The sequence below is a fragment of the Callorhinus ursinus genome, unplaced genomic scaffold (assembly GCF_003265705.2).
Source record: "Callorhinus ursinus isolate GAN/ISIS: 27379988/994484 unplaced genomic scaffold, GSC_fseal_2.0 scaffold51, whole genome shotgun sequence".
Classification (NCBI taxonomy): domain Eukaryota; kingdom Metazoa; phylum Chordata; class Mammalia; order Carnivora; family Otariidae; genus Callorhinus; species Callorhinus ursinus.
This window is the reverse complement of record NW_027397113.1, coordinates 7,131,404-7,155,353: the sequence shown is the minus strand read 5'-3', so window position 1 is coordinate 7,155,353 and position 23,950 is coordinate 7,131,404. Positions and strand designations below refer to the sequence as shown.

Here is a 23,950-nt window from a genome sequence, read left to right as displayed (position 1 = left end):
ACGTTTTTTATGCTTCAGGTTTCTGGTTTTTGTTTTTTGTTTTTTTCTCAAGATTTTGCTTTCCTTACAGGTTGGCCCTAGAGCAGTTGCTGCGTTAAGAATATCATCAGGCATTTATTTATTCACAAAGCTTACTTTTAAATCTCCATAATAGTAGCACTGCTTAGCACTTGGGTTTTTTGCTTTGGGCCTTGTGAAATCTATTTAGCAATCAAAGATAAAGGAATTCCTGCTGGGAATGACAGCAAATGAAACTTTTAATTAATTTTGATCTTATACTACAGAGATTTTATGCTCTGAAAGTAGGTAACCGGTATTGTATTGTAGTACTGTTTTGTGAGTATTGCTTAAGAGAAATCATGCATTCCACTTTGGACCCTACTAAATACTCTTCAGGCCAAATTTATTATGCCTATTATACTAGAAGCCTTTTCCTTTGTCTTCTCTTTATTTGAATGATTACTTTTCTCGAAATCAGCCTTCAGTTAAATTACTGCAAATGCTGTCTGTTCTGGGATCTTGGAAGGGGTAAGAAAAAAAGGACATTTAAAGGCTTCCAAAAGGGACCCGCAATCTCTAAGTTCTGCACTCATTATACGGTCACTCTTAAGTGCTATGTAGGGGTCTATGGTTTTCCAGGCTTCTTTGACAGTAGATCCCTTTTTTCAAATGAAATCATATACAGAGTTACAATATTTAAAATAAAAGTAAGATTTTTTTGTTAGGATAAACTTATAAAATTGATTATACCATTTCCTTTTTTTTTTCTATAAACATTTTATTATGCACAGAATGGGGAGGAGGTCCAGCCCTTAGCAGCCACTTTTCTATCCTGGTGGCAGCCAGAACGCTGCTCAGCTCCTCCTGCTGCGGTGCCTCTCAAAAGGAGTGAAACCGCACACCTCTCGGATCTTGTCCTGCACTGATGAGATATGCTTAGTTAGGTGCTCAGTTAGGTGCTCATGCTCGCAGCAGTGCCTTGGCTTGTTCACGTTTTTGGTCACCTTGTGGCCCTTGTTGAGGTCCATGACCGTGGGGTCTGCAGAGCCGTGGCTGCAGCTCTTCAGCTGCGGCAGAAGGGCACCCTTTACTTTTTATTTCCTTACTGAAGACCGCATGCAGATTACTTAGTCTTTCTAAATTTTAATCTTTAAAATAGAGATAATTGTGCTTACCTTCTAATAATATTACGGGGATCAAATGTGGACATGCAGGTAATGCAGTGCTTAGCATATAATAAATACTCATTTAGCACAAAGTACAGGACCTGGCATGTAGTAGGTACTGGATAATTATTCATTGTTAAGTGAATGAATTGTTCAGTATCAGTGAAAACATTGAGACTGTTTTATAAACTAAAAAATTTGAAGTGGCAGTTAAGGATAGCTGTTACACTCTAGTAATTGAAGATTGCTGAGCTTGGATTGAGGAGTGCTGAATTTTCATTGTTGCTTTACAGCATCTAGAAGGCTTTGAACAATTAAGTTATATCACCTTTTGGGGCCTCAGTTTCCTTATCTGTAAAGTGAGGATGTTGAAGGAGATGATCTTCAATATCATTTTAATAATATGATTCTCTGACTCTGGTATATTCTAGGTTTCTTTGTGAGTTGTTGTCATAATTGTTGCAGGTTGTTCTTTTGAATGATAAGGCATATAGGAATTAGGCTACAAGAACTTCAGTGTCTAATTTTGGCAAATTCCTGCTTTAGTGTGACCTCAGATAACTCACCTAACTGGTTTGGCATCTTCCTTTGTTAATATGGTAATAATTATTTTGTCCTGCTTTATAGTGTTGTAGTAAACAGTACTGTGTAAATACTAATTATTAGTAATTCTTAACTGAGTTATTTAATCTGTTGTGAGAGGTGAAATGGGCTATGGAAATTTAGGGTGTTTGTCACTGGCCAAATTCTATCATTAGTAGACATTTTTAGATGCTAATTAAAGACCAGTATAATGAGACCAAGAAGCTAAAAGGTCTTCCTTTGCAGGCTTCAAAATAGAAAACCTTTTTAAATTGTCTTACTTTATGAATAAATGTTTTAAAATATAACTACTTTAGCAAAATACGTCAGTCTCTAGTTCTAAGTAGTACATCTGAATAGTCTTCCCTTTAAAGTAAAACCAGTTCGGTAATTAGGTTCTGCCTAAAATTGTTGGGGAAAATAGGCAAAAGAAACAATGAAAAATATTAATGGTATTTTTTCTTTTGCTGTCTTACGGTATATTCTATACAAGTTTGTAATGAAGCATAAGTTTTCATTTCCTTTATGATGATACTGTAGTTCAATAATTATGGTATGATCTATGGTATAATTAATTGTTTGGGGAAAATTTAGATCCTGCTCATATATAGCTAATTGGGTGAAGACAGGTTTTTGGATTTTAGTATCCAGATTGGCAAGAATGCAAGGAAATAGGCAGGTATATATTTTGGTGATAGGTAGATGTAAGTTTTTACAACTTTTCTGGAAGGCATTTTGGCAGTATGTAGCAAGAGTCCTAGAATTAATCTAGCAGTTTTGTTTCTAGAAATTTATTCTAAGGAAAAAAAATTATGTGCAAAAACAACTACAAAGATGTGGGGGGTTTTTTGTTTTGTTTTTTAAAGATTTTATTTAGAGAGCTCTAACAGAGAGAGAGGGAGAGAGAGAATCTTAAGCAGGCTCCACGCCCAGCACGAAGCCAGGTTCGGGGCTCACACGACCCCGAGATCACAACCTGAGCCAAAATCAAGAGTCAGATGCTTAACCAACTGAGCCACTCAGGTGCCCCTGCAAAGATGTTTTTTGTAGTGCTGTCTAAAATATTGGCAGGTGGGCGCCTGGGTGGCTCAGTTGGTTAAGCGACTGCCTTCGGCTCAGGTCATGATCCTGGAGTCCCTGGATCGAGTCCCGCATCGGGCTCCCTGCTCAGCAGGGAGTCTGCTTCTCCCTCTGACCCTCCCCCCATCTCATGTGCTTTCTCTCTCAACCTCTCTGTCTCTCAAATAAATAAATAAAATCTTTAAAAAAAAAAAAAAACCTTTAAAGAAAAATAATAAAAAAATAAAAAAATAAAAATAAAAATAAAATATTGGCAGGTATCTCCATGTCTTACTACCTATCTGTGCAATCGAATTTAATGCAGCCATTGGAGCTGTTACAGCTTGTTTGTTTTTTTTAAGAAATGGAAAAATATAGAAAAGTACAAAAAGATACACACTCGTATTTCTTTATGTAGAATTAACTTCTGTGAATTAACATTAATGGTCATATTTGCTGCCAAACTAAAGAACCCTTTGATTACCACCTGACCCACTTAACTCCCTTCTTCCCTTCCCCGGAGGTAACCACCATCATGGACCTGATAAATCCTTCCAGCTTGTTTTAAATGTATGTGTATGTAGTATTGTTTTGTGTTTTCAGACCTTTATTAATATTACCATCTTTGTTATGCAACTTGTTTCATTCAACATTAGGGTTTTTTTTTTAACTCTTTCCACATTGAAATATATAAAATTTGAATTAAGTGAACAATTTATTCATTTTAGCAGCTATACATACAGTAATCCATTTTATCTATGTTACTTCCCTTTTGATTAGGATGTGGATTATTTTCCATTTTTTATGCTTACAGACAGTGCTGGAGTTAACATCCTTGTACTTGTCTGGTTTTACACATATACAGATATTTCTCTAGGGTCAGAGTGCCACTGCTTATCAATTTAACTTCTAGGAATGTGCATTATTTTTCTAGTTATTGTCAATTTGCTGTCAAAGTTGGAGTTCCTGCTATTATGTGAAAATGTTCACAATTCTTTTTTTTTTTTTAATAATCTCTACACCCAATGTGGGGCTTGAACTTACAACCCCAGGATCAAGAGTTATACATTGTACGACTGAGCCAGCCAGATGTTCATAATTTATTAATAAAAACTATATTATTGAACCCCCCAGCAGAGCTTTTGTTACATGATGAATGATTACAGTAGGAAAACACAAGTTAGAAAAGAAAGTATTCAGAATAATTATTAAAAGTGAATCTAGGGGCATCTGGATGGCTCAGTCAGTTGATTGAGCATCTGACTCTTGGTTTCAGTTCAGGTCACGATTTCAGGGTCATGATATTCAACCCCATGTCCGGCTCCACGCTGAGCATGGAATCTGCTTAAGATCTCTCTCTTCCTCAATCTCTGCCCCTTCCCCCACTGACACTTTCTTTTTTTTTTTTTAAGATTTTATTTATTTATTTGACAGAGAGAGAGAGCAAGCACAAGCAGGGGAAGCAGCTGGCAGAGGGAGAAGGAGAAGCAGGCTCTCCGCTGAGCAGGGAGCCCGACGCGGGGCTCAATCCTGGGACCCTGGGATCATGACTGGGCCAAAGGCAGACACTTAACCGACTGAGCCACCCAGGTGCCCCCTCTCTTTTTTTAAAAAAGAAAAGTGAACCTATACTGGGGTGCCTGGCTGGCTTAGTCAGAAGAGCATGTATGTGACTTTTGATCTTGGGGTCATGAGTTTGAGGCCCATGTTGGGTGTAGAGATTACGTAAATAAATAAAACTTGAAAAAAAAATTTTTTTTATATATCTATATGTCCACACACAGTGAAGCTGAAGTAAATTTAAAAAAATAACATCACAATGGTTTTTCTTGCAGTATGGTCAAGTGAGCTTTGCTGGAACTGACCTTTCTTGCATATAACTATATATTCTGGACAAAACTGGAAGAAAAAAGAACTGAACATACTGGAAAATGAACAATTAGGCAGATTCTGAAAAGGAGCTGACACTTTTAGAAGAGATAGCATGGAATGTGTTCTCCATTTTAACTGCTTTTAGCCAGATGACAGGCTGAAGTTGGCACTTGGCAGGTTGGCTAAAACTTTCATGGAAAACTTGTAAGAGGACAGAATTTGGGTCAGCCACAGCCGATTCAACCACTGGAAAGGGTTGGAGGAATCCTGGAAGGGAGAAATCCAGAGAATGAGAACCTAAAATTCTGTGTACATACTCTGTGTACACCTCTGTTTAATCCTTGAACTACACGTGCATGGAAGACTACAAGCAGCTCAGCTAAAGAGAAAAGAAGTGAACTGAGATGTTGCCCAAGAGACAAGAGTTTGCAGTTTGGATCCAGCCAAATTTAACTGCATACTGAAACAAATATTTATTAGCACTCTCCAGAGGAATATAACGGAGTCCAGAGTCCATTATGTACAACATAATATTCACAATGTCCAAGATATGCAAAACTGCACATTTTAAAAACCAGGAAGATATGACCCAAACTGAAGAAAAAAGACAATCATTTGTTAGAATTGGGAAACGGGTTTTAAGGCAGCTATTATAATGAAATAAAGGAAAATACACTTGAATGAAAAGAAAGGAAATCTCAATTGAGAAATAGCAACAAAAAAGAGCCAAATGGAAATTCTAGAACTGTAAAATACAGCAGCTGAAATTAAAATTCACCAAGTGGACTTAATAGCAAAATGGAGATCACAAAGGGAAGAGTCACTGAACTTGTTGATAGATGAACAGAAAATTATCCAACCTGAAGAACAGAAAGAAAAATATATTACTGAACCTCAGGGACCTTTGGGACATTATTATAAGATCAAAGTCATGTAATTGGAAGTTTCAGAAGGAGAGGAAAATGAGAGACAGAAGAATGTATTTGAAGATAAAATAGTAAAATTTCTCAGATTTTATAAAAATACATTTGCCAACTAAAGAAGCTTAGTGACCCCTATTAGGATAAGGACAAAGAAAAAAACATACCTTGGTACATGTGTCAGTGGTCCCCAAGACCACCTTCAGGCTCAATGATTTGCTAGAAGGACTCACAGGATTCAGAAACTGTTATACTTAGAGTTACCAGTTTATTGCAACAAAAGGACACATTAGAATTGGCAAAGGGGAAAGGCACATGGGATAAAGTCCAGGAGAAACCAGGTCCAAGCTTCCAGGTGTCCAGTGGAGTCACACAGGGATGCCCTTAATTTTCCCATCAGTGATGTGACAACATGTGCAGTGTTGCCAACAACGGAAGCTCGCTCAGTGTTTGGTGTCAGAACGCCACGCAGTGCCCACATGACTGATCTCAGCTACTCAGACCCCCCCAGAGCAAAAACAGATGTTTGTCATAAATCACATTGTTAGGGCAAGCTTACCTGGTCACACTGGTACAGCATGGCTCAAGTCCTCAGGCATGCAAAAACACTTATCAGCCAGAGTATTTCAAGGTCTCAGAGTTCACATCTCCCAGGAGCCAGCCAAGGGCCAGTCCTAAAGACAGACCTTTTTTTGGCCTGTGCAGGGTTTGAGCATTTTAAGGCCTATTGAGTTAACCCTTTCCTACACAGTATTGTAGTTAAATTACTGAAGTCAGCGATAAGGAGAAAATATTAAAAGTAGCTAGAGAACAATGACACGTAAAAGGGAATGACCATTATAATTAGAGCTAGCTTCTTACCGGAAACGACAAATGCCAGAAGACAGTGAAATAACATAAAGTGCCAAACAGGGAAAAAAGTCATTGACCCAGATTTCTTTGTTGGACAAAAATACCCTGCAAGAATGAAGGCAAAATAAAGACATTATTAGATGTAAGAAAATTAAGAGTTTGTCACCAGAAGATCTGCACTATAAGAAACACTAAAGGAAGTTCTAAAGATTAAAGGGAATTGATACCAGATAGAAACTCAGACCTTCCGGGAGGAAGAGCATTAGAAATGCTAAATATCTGAAACAATATTAAAGATTTATTTATTCAGGGTGCCTGGCTGGCTCAGTCCTTAGAATATATGACTCTTGATCTTGGGGTTGTGAGTTCAAGCCCACATTGGGTGTAGAGCTTACTTGGGGTGGTGCGTGCTGGGTGACTCAGTGGGTTAAGCTCCTGACTCCTGGTTTCCACTCAGGTCATGATCTCAGGGTCATGAGTTTGAGCCCCGCCCACATCGGGCTCCACACTGAGCATGGAGCCTGCTTAAGATTGTCTCCCTCTTCCCCTTGTCCCCATTCCTGCTCACGCACACACTCACTCTCTAAAAAATGGGGGCAGGGGAGACTTAAGTGAACTCTATCAATGTTAGTGAACTAAACACTACAATCAGTAGAGCGGCAGACTACATAAACTGCTAGACCCAACTATATCCTGACTATAAAAGGTGCACGTTAAAGACACTGAGAGGTAAAAATTAAACAGATGGGAAAATATATACCAAAAAATATATAAATGAATACCATGCAAAAGTTAAGCATAAGACAACAAAGGGTGTTACCAGAAGTGAAAAGTGATGTGCTGTCATGATAAAAGGTCTCAAGAAATCTTCATAGTCATAAATGTGTATGTGCCTAGTAACAGCTGCAAAATACATGAAGCAAAATTTGACAGAATTAAGGAAAGAAACAGGCAATTCTAAAATCATAATTGGAGATTTTAATACCTCTTTCTCCGCAATTGATCGACCCACCCACACATATGCATACACACACTGAGCACCACAATCAACCACTCTGACCTAGATAATATTTATAGAGCACTATCCTACAATGGCAGGATACACACTCTTTTGCAATTAGACAAGAAATACATTTACCATATGCTAGACCATTAAAAAAAAAACAGTAAATTTGAAAGATTAAAAACATACAAAATCTGTTCTAAGACCATAATGAAATTAGATTCTTAAACAATAAAAATAAGATACCTAAGAAAATTCCTAAGTATTTAGAAATTAAGCAGAGGCTACTTTCACATAATGCATAGCTCAAAGAAGAAATCACAGGAAAAAAATTTTATTGTTTTAAACTGAATGTGGAAATACAGTATATCAATCTTTTGGAATGCAGTGCTAAAAGGGAAATTTATAGCTCTGAATGCTTGTATTAGAAAAGAAAAATATCTGTATTCAGTGATCTAAGGTTTCAACTTAAGAACTTAGAAAAAAGGGCAGCTGGCTGGCTCAGTTGGTAGAGCGTGCAGCTCTTGATCTCAGGGTTGTAAGTTGGAGCTCCATGTCGGGTCTTTTAAAAAAATAATAGACTCTTTTCAAACAAATCTAGAAAAAGAAGAGCACCAGAGTAAGTAGAAGAAGGAGATATTAAATAAGAGCAGAAATCAATGGAATAAAAAAATTAACAAGGCCAAAATTTGATTCCTGGAAAAGATCAACAAAATTGATTTCTTGACTGATCAAGAAAAGAAGAGAACCAGAATACCAATATCAAACATGAAAAAGGGGTTACCGCTTCAGATCCTATGGATATTAAAAGGATAATAGAATATTATGACCACGTTTATGCCATTAAATTTATCAACTTAGATGAACAAACTCCTTGAAAAATACAACTTACTGAAACTAACACAATTTCTGTTAAATTCATTATCAAAAATCTCTCACACAAAAACGTTCAAGTCCAGAGTTTTACTGGCTCTCTTTCAAGCATTTAAGGAAAAAGGAGAGAACACTCTCCAACTCTTAGACAAGTCTGTAGTAATACTGAAACTGGACAAAGACCTTGCAAAGAAAATTATAAACTAATACCCCTCATGGGCATAATAAGATGAGAAATCCTTCACAAAATATTAGCAAATCAAATCCAGCCATGTATCTAAAGGTTAATGCTCCATGTCTAAGTACAGTTTGTCCCAGGAATACAAGCATGTTTTAAGACTGCAAAATCCATCAGCGTAATTCACCACATTAATATAATAGAAAAACTGTGATTATTTTAGTCAATACAGAGAAGGCATTTGAAAACTCTTAACATCCTTTTTCTGATAAAATTTTCAACAAACCAGGAATAGAAAGTAATCTCAGTCCTAATACATGACATTTATTGAAAACTAAGCTGACATACTTAATGCCAAAATATTGAGCGCCTTCCCCTTGAGATTAGGGGTAAGGCAGGAATGCTCATTCTCACCATTTGTATTCAAGATCACTGTGGAGGTGCTACCATTGAATTATGACAAGAAATAGAAATAAAAGGAATAAAGATTGGAAAAGAAGTTGTTAAAACTGTCTTCATTTGCAGTTGACATGATTGTTTAAACAGAAAATCCTAAGGAATTTATAAAACAATTACTAGGACTAATAAGTGGATTTAGCAAGGTTATAGGATACTAGGTTAATACACCAAACTCAATTTGATTTGTTATGTACTGGCAGCAAATCATCAGAAAATGAAATATTTTTAACATTTCTTTTCCTCAGCTAAGATAGCAGAAGAGATGATTTATTGTACACCTGTTACATTCAGCCACAAATGAAAACAGTTAGTCCCGAAAGTCACAAGTCCTGTGCAAAGGACCAAAAGGGACTGTTTTGTGTGAGCAAGGTGGGTCTCTCATAGGTCATCATGATCAGATGACTGATCATGGATGGTGATGGATGTTCTAGATCCATTGAATCATGCTCTAGAAAGTAGGCATGCAGTCCAACAAATTGTACCAGAATCCCTGACCTCTGGCTTTCCTTATTTCTGCTCCTGTGACTTCCATGGGTGCACATGCTAGTGGTTTACTTGTGGTTTTCTTTTCCGAAGCCTCAGCCTGCACATTTGCTTCTTCCTCCACTTGGTTCTCATGGTGCAGAGGTTTCCAAGAAGATGGTGCTAGAGCTAAGGGAGACCAGGAAACAAAACTTTAAAACACAGCATCAAAAGCATAAGATAGGAATGAATTTAACAAAATAATGTGCAGATAAGTCATCTATACTCAAAACTGCAAAGAGAAGCTTACGAATGGTCTGAGAGAAAAGCTATGCTGTGTTCATGGATTGGAAGCCTCATTATTGTTAAGATGTCAGTCCTACCCAGATTCATCCGTGGATTCAATTCAAAATCCCAGAAGGATTTTTTTCTATAGAAATTGACAGGCTTATTCTAAAATGTCTATGGAAATACACACAACCTAGAAAATCCAAAGCAATTTTGAAAAAGAACAAAGTTGGAGGACTTGGAATACTCACTTCAGGACATTACAAAACTCCAGTAATAAAGACGTTGTGGCACTTGCAAGGGAGTCAACAAATAGATCTAAGATACAGAGAATTCAGAAAAACTTACCACAAATTTAGGTACTTAAATCAACGCTTTAGTTATCTCATAGTTGTCATGGATCAGAAGTCTGGGCACAGGTTAGCTGAAGTAAAGTGTACCCTGGAAATAGCAGGTGTGAGCAGGATTGTGATCTTATCTCAGACTCAGGGTTCTCTTCATGGATTGCTGGCAGAGTTCAATTCCTGGACATTCTAGGACCAGATCCCCATTTTCTTGCTTGCTGGCTGTGGGCTGAGGATCATACTCCGCTCATAGTCTCATAGCCCTCTCCTAACGTGGTAGCTTACTTCTTCAAAGCTATCAGGAGAATTTCTCTCCGGTCCACTACCAGATGTCACATAACAGATACAAACACAAGAGTGACTACTGTCCCATCATATTCACAGGTTCTGCTCACATTGGGGCAGGAGGAAGTATTATATAGGACCTCTAACCAGTCAGCAAGAGTCTTGGCAGTCATCTTAGCGTTCTGCCTTACACAGTCCCTACTTCACACGATATGCAAAAAATTAATTTAAAATGGATCAGAGACCTGAATATAAAAACTAAAACTATAAAACTTTTAGAAGAAAGCACAGAATATCTTCATGAATTGGGGGCTTAGGCAAAAGTTTTTTACACCATAGAATGCACTAGCCATGAAAACTCGATAAATTAGACCTCATCAAAATTAAAATCTGCTCATTAAAAGATGCTAATAATAGGCAAAGCATTGACTGGGAGAAAGTATTTACAAAACATGTCTGATGAGGGACTAGCATCTAGGAAATATTAAAAACTATATTTCAACAATAAAAGGACAAACAACACAATAAACTGAGCAGAAAAGATTCTGACATTTCACAAAAGAAGATGTACAAATGACCAATAATCCAGTAAAAATGTGTTCAGCAATGGAGTCTTCCCAGAATTAAAATCAAAACATATCACTGCACATCCACCCAAATGGCTGAAATTAAAGACTGACAGCACATAATGTTGGCGAGGTTGTGGAACAACTTAAATGCTCATAAATTATTGGTAAGAATGTACAAATACTCTGGAGAAAGGTTGATCAGTTTCTTACCAAACTAAACCTGCAGCTACCCTGTGACCTTGTAACTCCACTATGGAGAAATGAAAAGTTTGTATAACTGTTGTTAAGTTGTTATGTTCATAGCAGTTTTAATCATCATCACTGAAAACTGGAAATAGTGAAGTTGTCCATCAACAAGGGAGTAGATAACCTGTGATATAGCTAGTTACCTTTTGATACTTGCAGCAATATGGATGATTCTCAAATTATGTCAAGTGAAAGAAGCAATACAAAAAATTCATACTGCATGATTCCATTTAGGTGAAATTAGAACAAGCAAACTGATCTATGTAGGAAAAAAAATCAAAGCAGTTGTTACTTCTTGGGATGTTGGCTAGATAGAAACATGAGGAGACTTTCTGAGGTGAAGGTAATATTCTGTGTTTTGATGGAGTTACATAGGTGTATGCATGTGTCCAGAATCAGTGAATGTATTATGTATTTTCATGTATATAGATTTTACATCAAAAGAAAAACAGTAAATATTGCACTTCAGCTGAAGCTGAAGTAGATTTCCTATTTGTGATTTACTTTGAAATACATTTTAAAGGAGTGAAATGGACTAATGGACAGATATGAGGGATAGTATGTATTTTTGTACAGATTTCCCCTACTATCCAAATTAGAGCATTCCTATAAAACTTCGATGAGCCAAAATGGAAAGTATCCCCCCCTTTCCAAAAGTTCACATTAAGCCACTTTGCTTTTACGAAAGACCTACGTTAGTACCAGTTTCCACCTGAAAGAAATCCAAAGAGGATTTTTGCTTTTATGAAAAAAGCCACGACCACACTAATGTAGGTTTTTTTTGTAAAAGCAAAGTGGCTTAATGTGAACCTTCGGAAAGCAGGGGATACCTGTATAGTAAAACATCAGTAGATAGTGGTGATGGTCGTACAGTAATGCGAATGTGCTTAACATCACCAAATTGAATACTTACAAATGGCTAAGATGGTAAATTTTATGTGTATTTTACCATGATAAAAAATAAAAGTAAGACAGTAAAATTGTAGGTAGTATTTATATGGGTACTCGCTCTGTAAAACTCTTCAGCTTTACAATATGTTGGGGGGAAATAAAGCAGGAGGGGGAGACAAGCTGTTCCAGTTACACAATAGATTCGTATTATTTCCGCCGGGGAAACAATAGAGCTGCTTAGGGAAATGGCGAGAATAAGATCTCAAAAGTCAAGAGTATGTGTATGACCTAACACTTTATTTTATTTTTAAAATTTCTTTTACTTATTACTGACAGAGATTTTAAAGATTGTCAGCTTTTTTAGAAGAAGAGAATTTTATGTCATGTACTGTTCAAGTCTGAAGCCACAGCACTTACCTGTATTGCTTACCAGATCATCAAAGAAGCTTCAAGTCCAAGTATATCAATAACTATGGCAGAAATAGTGTGCCATAACCTGATTAGCATGGAAGGTAGAATTAGAAATAAATGTGTGCAAAAGGCATAAAATTACTTTTTAAATTTGGTTTGGCTTTTACCATTATTAGCAATTAACTAGTGCTTTGTTCAATTTTAGATTGGGTCTGATGTCTTCTGCAGACTTAGTTCAGACTTTTTTTTTTAAGATTTTATTTATTTATTTGACAGAGAGAGAGTGGGAGAGCAAACACAAGCAGGGAGAGTGGGAGAGGGAGAAGCAGGCTTCCCGCCGAGCGGGGAACCAGATGGGGGCTCAATCCCAGGACCTTAGCATCATGACCTGTGCCGAAGGCAGATGCTTAACGACTGAGCCACCCAGGCGCCCCAGACTTTTCCTAATTGGAGAATTTAGTAGTTGTCTAACATGTGCAAAGAATCAGCCAGATCTAGAAGGGAAAAAAAGAATAGAAAACTAAAATCAGAGAGTTTTGTGTCTATTCCATCATGATTCAGCACTGCATTTATTATCTTTGATTATATTCTCTAGGTAACTAAGTTCAGAAGTTGACATTTTCAGATCCACCTAGCTATGTGTTATGGAGAGGTGATAATCAATGCTGTTTTGTGTGTTTTATAAATCTGAAATCAAGGACAAAGGGAATTTTAGGTTATTTTAATGAACGAAAAACTATTTTTTCTTGACAGTCTGAGGAGTGCTAGTTTGAAAGGGATTCCTACAAATTTCTTTGGCCCGCTGCCAGGTGCGTTCATGGCCGAAGGCATGTGCATCTGTCTTTGACAGTAACAGCTCTGTGTTCTGTAGTGATCCTGTGCCTTTTCGAAGGGAATATCTTTGGTTAAGGGTAAATCTGTAGCAGAGCAGACTATTAACCCATTTCAGCAGTAACAAAATTTGGATCTGAATATCTAAACACATTATCCAGTATTTTTTAAAACTCAAAAAGTGGCTTTATTTATTATGAGCTATTAATGTAAAAGTAATCAAAGAAAATCAGTGTGAAAATACCTACATATTTTTCTTTACGTAAATGTTCAAAAAAAAACTTAACTGCCTGTTTCCTCTTTATTAATGAACAGTTTCCCTTTTGTCGTAAAGCCTGGCTTTTTTTTCCTTTAGTTATTTCACATTTAAATTTTCTTAGAGATGTATATTATAAATTTTGAAAAACTAATGAATATAGAACAAGTTGTATAGACTCTTGAGTTGTAGCTATATTCTTTTTTTTTTTTTTAAGATTTTATTTATTTATTTGAGAGAGAGCAAGAGAGAACACAAGTGGTGGGGAGGGGCAGAGGGAGAGGGAGAAGCAGACTCCCTGCTGAACTTGATCCCAGGACCCCGGAATCATGACCTGAACCAAAGGCAGACGCTTAACCGACTGAGCCACCCAGGCACCCTGAGTTGGGAGATTTATTCTTAAATTTGAAGTTAAAGTTGATTAACTGCTAAAACCTAAAATTTCTTATTTATTCCTTTTCAGAATAAGCATTTCAACAGCCTTTCTTTTCTTCCTTTGAGGTGTATACTTTGGAGAGTACAGTCAGTTGACTTTGGGGAAGGGCTGAAGTTAGAGTCAAACCGGGACCTTTCCCCAAATTTAGTAATAAAAATCAATAGGTAGGGACTCAACAAGATTTGCTGATGTTCTCACTTGGATGGACAGGTACCAGTTTCTTTTTTCTTAGCCTTGAGCTCGCCATTGGATGTGTTAGTGCCCTCTTTTGGCATAAGGAGGGTACTGCAGGTGGCTTCCTTAATGTGGTCAAGAGATAAACATTTAAAAATTTTTTTTAAATTCAATTAATTAACATAACGTATTATTTCAGATAGAGTTAAGTGATTCATCAGTTGCATAGAACACCCAGTGCTCATTACATCGTGTGCCCTCCTTAATGTCCATCACCCAGTTACACCGTCCCCTCACCCCCCTTCCCTGCAGCAACCTTCAGTTTGTTTCGTATGATTAAGAGTCTCTTATGGTGTGTCTCCCTCTCTGATTTCGTCTTGTTTTATTTTTTCCTCTCTTCCCCATGATGTTCTGTTTTGTTTCTTAAATTCCATATAAGTGAGATCATATGATAATTATCTTTCTCTGAATGACTTATTTCGCTTAGCATAATACTTTCTTGTTCCATTCATATCATTGCAAATGGCAAGATTTCACTTTTTTGATGCTGGGTAGTATTCCATTATATATATATATATATATATATATATATATATAATATAAAAAGTCATTTAGACACAAGTCAAATACATTCTTTGCAAATACTTTCTCCAGTCTCTGGCTTATCTTTTTATTCTTTAACAGTGTCTTTCAAAAAGGACAGAAATTTGGGGTGCCTGGGTGGCTCAGTCATTGGGCATCTGCCTTCGGCTCAGGTCATGGTCCCGGGGTCCGGGGATCAAGCCCCGCGGAGGCCTGCTTCTCCCTCTCCCACTCCCCTGCTTGTGTTCCTTCTCTCGCTGTGTCTCTCTCTGTCAAATAAATAAAAACTTAAAAAAAAAGACAGATTTTTAATTTTGATAAAGTACAATTTATCAGTTTTTTCTATGATATATCAGATGTTTATTTTCTTCTAGTAGTTCTGGATTTTACATTTAAGTCTCTGATCCTTTTGTGTTCATTTTTGCATATCATATGAGGTACAGATCAGAGTTCAGGGTTTTTTTGCGTATGGGTATCCAGGTCAGACACCATTTGTTGAAAAGATTTCTTTCTCCACTGAATTGATTTTGCAGCTTCGTGAAAAAATAATTTGTTCATATATGCATGGGTCTATTTCTAGACTTTATATACCGTTCCATCTCTCAGTAAGCCATCACTATACCATCTTGATAATGACAGCTTTATAGAGTCTTGAAATTACATAGTGTTAGTCTTCCAGCATTGTTCTTTTTCCAAGTCAATTTGGCTTTTCTAGGTCCTTTGAATTTCCTTAGGAAATTTAGAATCACTTTGTCCATTTCTACAGAAATACTTAGGAATTTGATTGGAATTATATCAAATTATAGATAAACTTGGGGACAATTAACACTAGCAATTTTGAGTCTTTGAACCCATAAAAACAGTATAGCTTTCCATTAATTTAGGTCTTCATTAGTTTCTCTCAGCTCTCTTATATAGTTCAATATACAGATTATGTCAGATTTGTCAGGGGCTATAGCTTAGTGGTAGAACATTTGGCTGCATCTTTTGTTGAATTTATGCTTAAGTATCTTATATTTTCATGCTATTTTAAATGGTATTCTCAGTTCAATTTCTGGTTAATACTAATATATGGAAACAAATGATTTTGTATATTGACCCTTGCAACTTTGCTAAACTCACTTATTCTAGCAGCTTTTTTTGTAGATTGCATCAAATTTTCTAAATAGGCAATTGTGCCATCTGGGAATAATAGTTTTACTTCTTTTCCAATTTGAATGCTTTTATTTCTTTTTCTTGACTTATTACACTGGCTAGAACATCCTTGCCTCTTTTCATTAAATATGATGTTAACTCTAGGTTTCTTGTAGATTCCCTTTATCAAGTTGAGGAAATTCTATAACCTAGTAGTTTGCTACTATTTAAAAAGTTGTTGAAACCTTGTTGAAAGGTTTTATCAGAAGGGATATTAGATTTTCTTAAATGCCTTTTCTGTATCTTTTGAGATGATCAGTCGTATGGTATTTTTTTTTTTTTTTAGTTTTAGTTTATCAATATGCTGAATTAAATGATTATGAATGTTAAACCAATCTTGCATGTTTGTGAAAAACCCCACTTGGGTCATAGTGTATTCTTTTTATATGTTGTTGGGTTTGATTGGCTAAAATTGTGTTAAGGGATTTTTGCATCTGGGAGGCACCTGGGTGGCTTAGTCGTTAAGCATCTGTCTTCAGCTCAGGTCTTGATCCCAAGGGTCCTGGGACTGAGCCCCACATCGGGCTCCCTGTTCAGCCAGGAGCCTGCTTCTCCCTCTCCCTCTGCCTGCCACTCCCCCTGCTTGTGCTCTCCCCCTACCCCTGTCAAATAAATAAATAAATAAAATCTTAAAAATAAAAGAAATTTTTGTATCTGGGGTGCCTGAGTGGCTCAGTTGGTTAAGCGTCTGCGTTCAGTTTGGGTCATGATCCCAGGGTCCTAAGGACTGAGCCCCACATTGGGCTCCCTGCTCAGCGGGGAGTCTGCTTCTCCCTCTGCCCCTCTCCCTTCCTCTGCTCATGCTCTCTTGCACCTGCAAGATCTTAAAGAAAATAAAATCTTAAAGAAAAAAGAAATTTTTGCATCTTTGCTCATGAGCAATATTCCTTGGTAGTTTTCTTGTAATGTCTTTGTATAGTTTTGGAGTCCAGGTAATACTGGCCTTCTAAAAAGACATTACCTTCTCATTTTATTGGAAGAATTTGTGTAGAATCAGTATTACTTATTAATGTTTGGCAGAATTCCCCAGTGATGCCATCTAGGCCTGGAATTTTCTGAGTGGGAAGCATTTTATTTATGTTTTACTTCTTTAATAGATACGGGACTAGTCAGTTTATTTTTTGAATGAACTTTGGTAGTTTGTGTCTTTGGAAAAATTTGTCCATTTTATCTAAATTATCTAATTTATTGGCATATTGTTGTTCATAATACTCCTTTATTATCCTTTTAATGTCTGTAGAATCTGTAGTGATGTCACCTCTTTCATTCTTGGTACTGGCAGTTTTTCTACTCTTTCACCTTTTCTCGATTAATCTAGTTAGAGTTTTATCTATTTTATTGATACTGTCAAAGAACTTTGGCTTCATTAATTTTCTCTTATTTTTCTGTTACCTATTTCATTTATGTCTGCTCTGATTTTTTTTTAAAGATTTTATTTATTTATTTATTTGAGAGAGAGAGCATGAACAGGGGGGAGGGGCAGGCAGAGGGAGAAGCAGACTCCCTGCTGAGCGGGGAGCCCAACATGGGGCTTGATCCCAGGACACTGAGATCATGACCTGAGCTGAAGTCACTCAGCTGACTGAGCCACTCCAATGCCCCGATGTCTGCTCTTTTATTATTTACTTTCTTCTCTTTACTTGGGATTCAGGTTCTTTTTCTAGTTTTTTAGGGTTGCAGCTGAGATCACTGATTTGTCATCTTTTCTAACATAAGCACTTTCATACAATGTATTACCTTAGTTAGATCGCACACGTTTTGTTTGTTGTTGTTGGTAGTGGTGGTAGTGGGTTTTCTTTAGATCCCACAAGTTTTTATTTTCTTTCAGTTCAAAATACTTCCTAATTTCCCTGATGATTTCTTCTTTGATTCATTTAGAAGTGTGTTTAGTTTACAGATATTGAAGGTTTCCCCAATATCTTTGTTTCCCAGTATCTTTTGTTATTGTTTCTAATATAATTACCTTGTAGTCAGAAAACATAAAAGTGACTTGAATCATTTAAAATGTATTCGGTGAGGGGGAGATGCCTGGGTGGCTCAGTCGGTTAGGTGGCTGCCTTTGGCCCGGGTCATGATCCTGGGATCCTGGGATCAAGTCCCACATCCGGCTCCTTGCTGAGCAAGAAGCCTGCTTCTCCCTCTCTCTCCCTCTGCTTGTGCTCTCTCTGTCAAATAAATCTTTAAATAAAATAAAATAAGATGTATTGGGGGGCATCTGGTGGCTCAGTAGGCTAAGCATCCGGCTCTTGATTTTGGCTCAGGTCATGATCTCAGGGATGTGAGATCAAGTCCCATGTCAGGCTCCACGCTCGGCGTGAAATCTGCTTGAGATTCTCTCTCTCCCTCTGCCTCTGCCCCTCCCCCTCCTTGCACGTGTGCACTCTTTCTCAAAATAAATAAATAAATCTTAAAATGTACGGGCTATTTCATGGCCCAGGATTTGGTTTATTTCAGTGAATGTTCCACATGTACTTGAAAAGAATGTATATTCTGCTGTTTTTTTGTGTAGTGTTCTATAAATATCAAGAAGGTCATATTGGCTGGTAAAGTCTTCCATATTTTTATTGATTTTTCTGTCTACTTAGTCTACCAATTATTGAGAGAGAGAGATGTTGAAATCCCTAACTATATATATATTTCACCTTTATTGGGGTACAATTCACATACACTATACAGGTCATCCATTTAAGTGTGCAGCTAAATGTATTTTATCATCACTGTCCAATTTTAGAACATTTTAGTCCCCCTACAAAAAAGATACCCCATACTCATTAGCATTCACTCTTCATTTCCCACCACCACCACAGCCCTAAACAACAACTAATATATTGTCTGTCCCTATAGATTTGCTTATATTGGATGTTTTATATAGGTGGAGTCATGCAATATGTGGTCTCTTAAAATTGGCTTCTTTCACTTAGCCTGATGTTTTCAAGTTTTAGCCATGTCATAGCAAGTAGCATTAGAACCTCACTCCTTTTTATTGCTCTGTAATAATTACATTGTATGGATATATACTATGTGTTATTCATCTACTCATCAGTTGATGGACATTTGGATTGTTTCCACTTTTTGGCTATTATGAATAATGTTTCTGATAAATATTGGTGTACACAAATTTTTGTGTTGTATGTTTTTATTTCTCGATCATTTGCCTAAGAGTGGAATTCCTGGGTCATATAATAAGTCTAAGTTTAGCTTTTTGAGGAACTGCCAAACTGTTTTCCCAAGTGGCTGCTCCATTCTTCATTCCCACTAGGAATGTTAGAGGGTTCCAATTTTTCCATGTCCTTGCCAATATTTGTAACTGTATTCTTTATGATAGCTATCCTAGTGGGTTCATTGTGGTTTTGATTTGTACTTCCCTAATGACTAATGATGTGGAGCATCTTTTTATGTGCTTATTGGGCATTTGTAATCTTTGGAGAAATGTCTATTCATATCCCTTGTTTATTTTTCAGTTGGGCTATTTTTTAATTATTGAGTTTTACAATTCTTTATATATTCTTATTATATTTTGGACACAAATACCTTATCAGATATATAATTTGCAAATATATTCTCTCATTTTGTAACTTTTGTCATTTTCTTGGTACCATTTACAGCATAAAGGTTTATAATTTTGATGTAGTACCGTTTATCTGTTGTATCTTTGTCACTTGTGCTTTTGGTTGAGAAATCATTGCCTAACTCAAGGTCACAAAGATTTACTCCTGTTTTCTTTCTTTTTTTTAAGTTTTTATTTTAATTCGTTAACATACAGTACATACAGTGTTATATTAGTTTCAGGTGTGCAATAGAGTGAATCAGCAGTTCCGTGCATCACCTGATGCTCATTGCAAGTGCACTCCTTCATTTCTGTCAACTATTTAATTCCTCTTTTCTTCTAAGAGTTTTAAGACAGTTTCTCACTTTTCTGAAACAACCATTTATCTTTTTCTTTCTCTGTAAACCTTCTTCACCACCTTGCCCCCACCTCAGCTGACGACCTCAACACTTTGTTGAGAAACTAGAAGCGTTCAGAAAGAAATCCCTCTTCTTGCAGTCTTCAGCTCTATGAATGGGCCTGTCCCTCCTCATCTTCTTCACTGTGTTGCTCTAACAACTGTCAGCCACTTCATCTGGGCTCTGGGTCTCTATCCCTCCCTTCTCCTGAACTACTTCTGCCCCCTTCAGCTCTTTCTGCTTGTGTCAGCATATAAGCATGCTTTAGTGTTTCCCACCTTTTAAAAAAAACTGTCCCTTGGCCCCAAATGTCCCTCCTCCCCCTCACAGCTAGACTTCATAGGCATTTCCTCTCCCACTGCTTCCACATCTCATCACTAATTCCTCTTCCGCTCCCTTCAATTACTTGTGTTTGCATCACTCCACTGAACAGCTTTTTTTTTTAAGATTTTATTTTATTTTGAGAGAAAGAGAGCATGAATGAGGAGGGGCAGAGGGAGAGAGAATCCCAGTCCCACGACCCTGACTGAGATCATGACCAGAACCTAAATCAAGAGCCGGGCACCCAGCTAACTGGGCCGTTCAGGTGCCTCTCCATTGAATAGTTTTTTGTGTTTTTTTTTTTAAATATGTCAACAACTTAATCTTTTTTTTTTAAGATTTTATTTATTTATTTGACAGAGGCACGGCAAGAGAGGGAACACAAGCAGGGGAGTGGGAGAGGGAGAAGCAGGCTCCCCGCAGAGCAGGGAGCCCGATGTGGGGCTTGATCCCAGACCCTGAGATCATGAGCCTGAGCCGAAGGCGGACGCTTAACCGACTGAGCCACCCAGGCTCCCCCTCCATTGAATAGTTTTAATCAGATCACCAACTCTCTCCATGTTGCCAAGTTCATGATTACCTTTTTCCTTATTCAAGCTCAGCAGAATTCGTCAGTTTCCACACCTTCTCCTCAAAGTACTTCTCTCTCCACTTCTGTGATACCATACTCTCTTAGTTCTCCCCTCCCTCCCTGGTTACTGTTTCCGTTCACTTCCGCTAGCTCCTCTAGTTTTATTCAGTTACTAAATATTAGAGTGCCATTGAATTAAGGCCTAGGCCTGCTTCCCTATCAGTCCTAGGTAACCTCATCCATTTTTATGACTTTTAAATATTGTTTGTGTGCTTGTGACTTCCAAATGTGTATCTCCTGCTCAGACTTGGCCTGTGTGCTGTACACTGGTGGCCACCTCTAACATCCATCCCCAAACTAATATGCTTTGTGCTCTGCTATTCCTTACCTCACCTCATTAAATAACACCACAGCCATCCATTTGTTCAGGCCCCAAACCTATGGTTCATCCATATTTCTTCCTGTCGATCATCTCCCACATCTCGTCCACCACCAGGTTCTCCCTGTTCTGCTCCAAAATATAGCTCACATCTGTCCACTCTTCTCCATCCTGACTGCCCCCATCTTAATCTAAATGACCATCGTCTCACACTTGAATCTCCATCTTAGCCTCCTACAAAGTCTCTCTGCCTGTACTTTTACCCCACCCCAATCCATTTTTCTATGCAGTGAAGGTGTACCTCTTTTTAAAATACAAAATACCATGTTATTCCCCTGCTTGACCTTTAGTGGCTTCCCATTTCACCTGAAGTTAAAATCCAAGCTCCTTACCTTGCTCTGTGAAAGTACTCCATGATCTGGCTCCTGCCAGTCTCCAGCCTTGTCACACCCTTCTGGCCTTTTGCATGGCCAGCTCCTCATTTTTCTTTTTTTTTTTTTTTTTAAGATTTTATTTATTTATTTGACAGAGAGAGAGAGAGAGCACAAGTAGGCAGAACAGCAGGGAAAGGGAGAGGAAGAAGCATGCTCTCCGCTGAGCAGGGAGCCTGACGTGGGGCTCGATCCCAGGACCCTGGGATCATGACCTGAGCCGAAGGCAGGCGCTTAACCGCCTGAGCCACCCAGGCGCCCCAGCTCCTCATTTTTCATATCTCACCTTTCATGTCAGTCCTCCAAGAGGCTTTTCCTGACCGCTAGCTTCGGTCATGCCTGTGCACACACACCTTATTCTCATCATGGCACAATGGATTCATATCTTAGGAGCCTCTGGTAGAGGTAACACTTAGCTTGTTTGTTATTCATGCCTCTCTTCCCCCCAGAAAGTAAGGATCTTATTTGCCTTGCTCACTGTTATATTATATTCCCAGTTCCTAGTACTTGCCTGGTACACAGTAGGCACTTAATTAAAGCTTGCTGCGCGTTCAGCTCTTAATTTCAGCCCAGGTCATGATCTCAGAATCATGAGATTGTACCCTGCATCAGGCTCTGTGCTCAGTGTGGAGCCTGCTTAAGATTCTCTCTCTCTCCCTCTCCCTTTGCCCACCACCCCCCCTCCGCCCCGCACACACACACACTCTCTCAAAAAATAAAAATAAGGAATTTCCTGTTTTAAAAAAAGTTCTCTACTGAAGTAGTAGGAGCAGATGAATGAAAAGTAGAAGAAAAAACATTGTGTGGAACCAAACCATTGCATCCTCTTGGTGTTTTCCTGGTTGTGAAGCAAACACTAAAACCAAGTCCAGAGGCTACATCATTTTAAACTTCCAGCAGCTGCCTCATTTCTTGCCTTTTTCTTTTTCTTAAGATTTTATTTATTTATTTGGGGCACCTGGGTGACTCAGTTGTTGGGTGTCTGCCTTCGGCTCAGGTCATGATCCCAGGGTCTTGGGATCCCACTCCCCCTGCTTGTGTTCCCTCTCTTGCTGTGTCTCTCTCTGTCAAATAAATAAAATCTTAAAAAAAAAAAAAAGATTTTATTTATTTTTTGAGCGAGAGAGTGGCAGAGGGAGAGGGAGAAGCATTGGCTCCCACCGATCAGGGAGCCCAGTGCGGGTCTTGATCCTAGGACCCTGGGATCATGACCTGAGCCGAAGGCAGACGCTTAACCGAGTGAGCCACTCAGGTGCCCCCTTGCCTTTTTCTTCATGTGGTTGGTCCTCCTAACTCTTCCTCCACGATCAGAGGACAGCATTTCCAAACTGTGCCAAGTTCCTTTCTTTGGTAATGTATGCTCAGAATCCTTGGTCCGCTGTACTTGATAGGCTCCAGGTGCAGAAACTTGGCCTCTCATAGATTGAGAGAGATCGTCAGGAAACAAATGCAAACTGTGGTTATTAGCCCATGTTTTAAGCACTTATGAACAGATTTAAAGAAAAATAAAGCAGGGGGCGCCTGGGTGGCTCAGTTGGTTAAGCGACTGCCTTTGGCTCAGGTCATGATCCTGGAGTCCCGGGATCGAGTCCCGCATTGGGCTCCCTGCTCAGCAGGGAGTCTGCTTCTCCCTCTGACCCTCTTACTTCTCGTGCTTTCTATCTCTCGTTCTCTCTCTCTCTCAAATATCTCTCCCAAATAAATAAATAAAATCTTCAAAAAAAAAAAAAAGAAAAAGAAAGCAGAATAAGGAGATGGAGTGTGATCAAAGGATGGGGATGTTAGGTGGGGTGGGCAGTCTGAGGGAAGTAGCCCATGAACGAGGACCCAAATGAGGTGAAGGGGCAAGTCATGTGACTTTGTGGAGGAAGAGCATCCCAGACAGAGGTTTGAGGGATTAACCAGCTTTTCCTTTCCCTCTGTTATCCGCCCCCCCTTTAATCAGTGTGTCCCTTTTCTAGACCAAACCATAATTCTACCATTGATTTTTTTAAGACCCAGCCTAGGGCCTTAATACTGTTGTGCAGTTTGTGTACTGCACACCTCTAGGGGACACCATTCACATGTGTACTCATTGTAGGTTTGACTATTTCTTATGACAGTTTTCCAGCAGATGGCAGCAAGATTCATGAGGACAGGGTGGCTTTTGCCAATCTAGATTTACACATAGGCTAGTGTCATTACCCCTCTTTGATACATTCAAGTCTTTTTCTCTCTGGGCCCCAGTCTTACCCTGTAAGCTTTTTTCTTTCTTCTCTTTCTTTCTTTCAAATATTTCAAACTTAAACAATTGCAATTATAGTACAAAAAAACTCCCATATAACCTTCACTCTAGTTCAGCAGTTGTTAACATTTGCCTACTTTTGCTTT

The 23,950-nt window shown here is 38.2% G+C and overlaps 1 protein-coding gene across 3 annotated transcripts in view; it reads left to right on the top strand.

The window, feature by feature from the left end:
• RTN3 (reticulon 3) overlaps positions 1–23,950 on the top strand; it is a 61,421-nt gene that overhangs the window by 26,054 nt on the left and 11,417 nt on the right. The gene's annotated exons all lie outside the window — the stretch shown is intronic.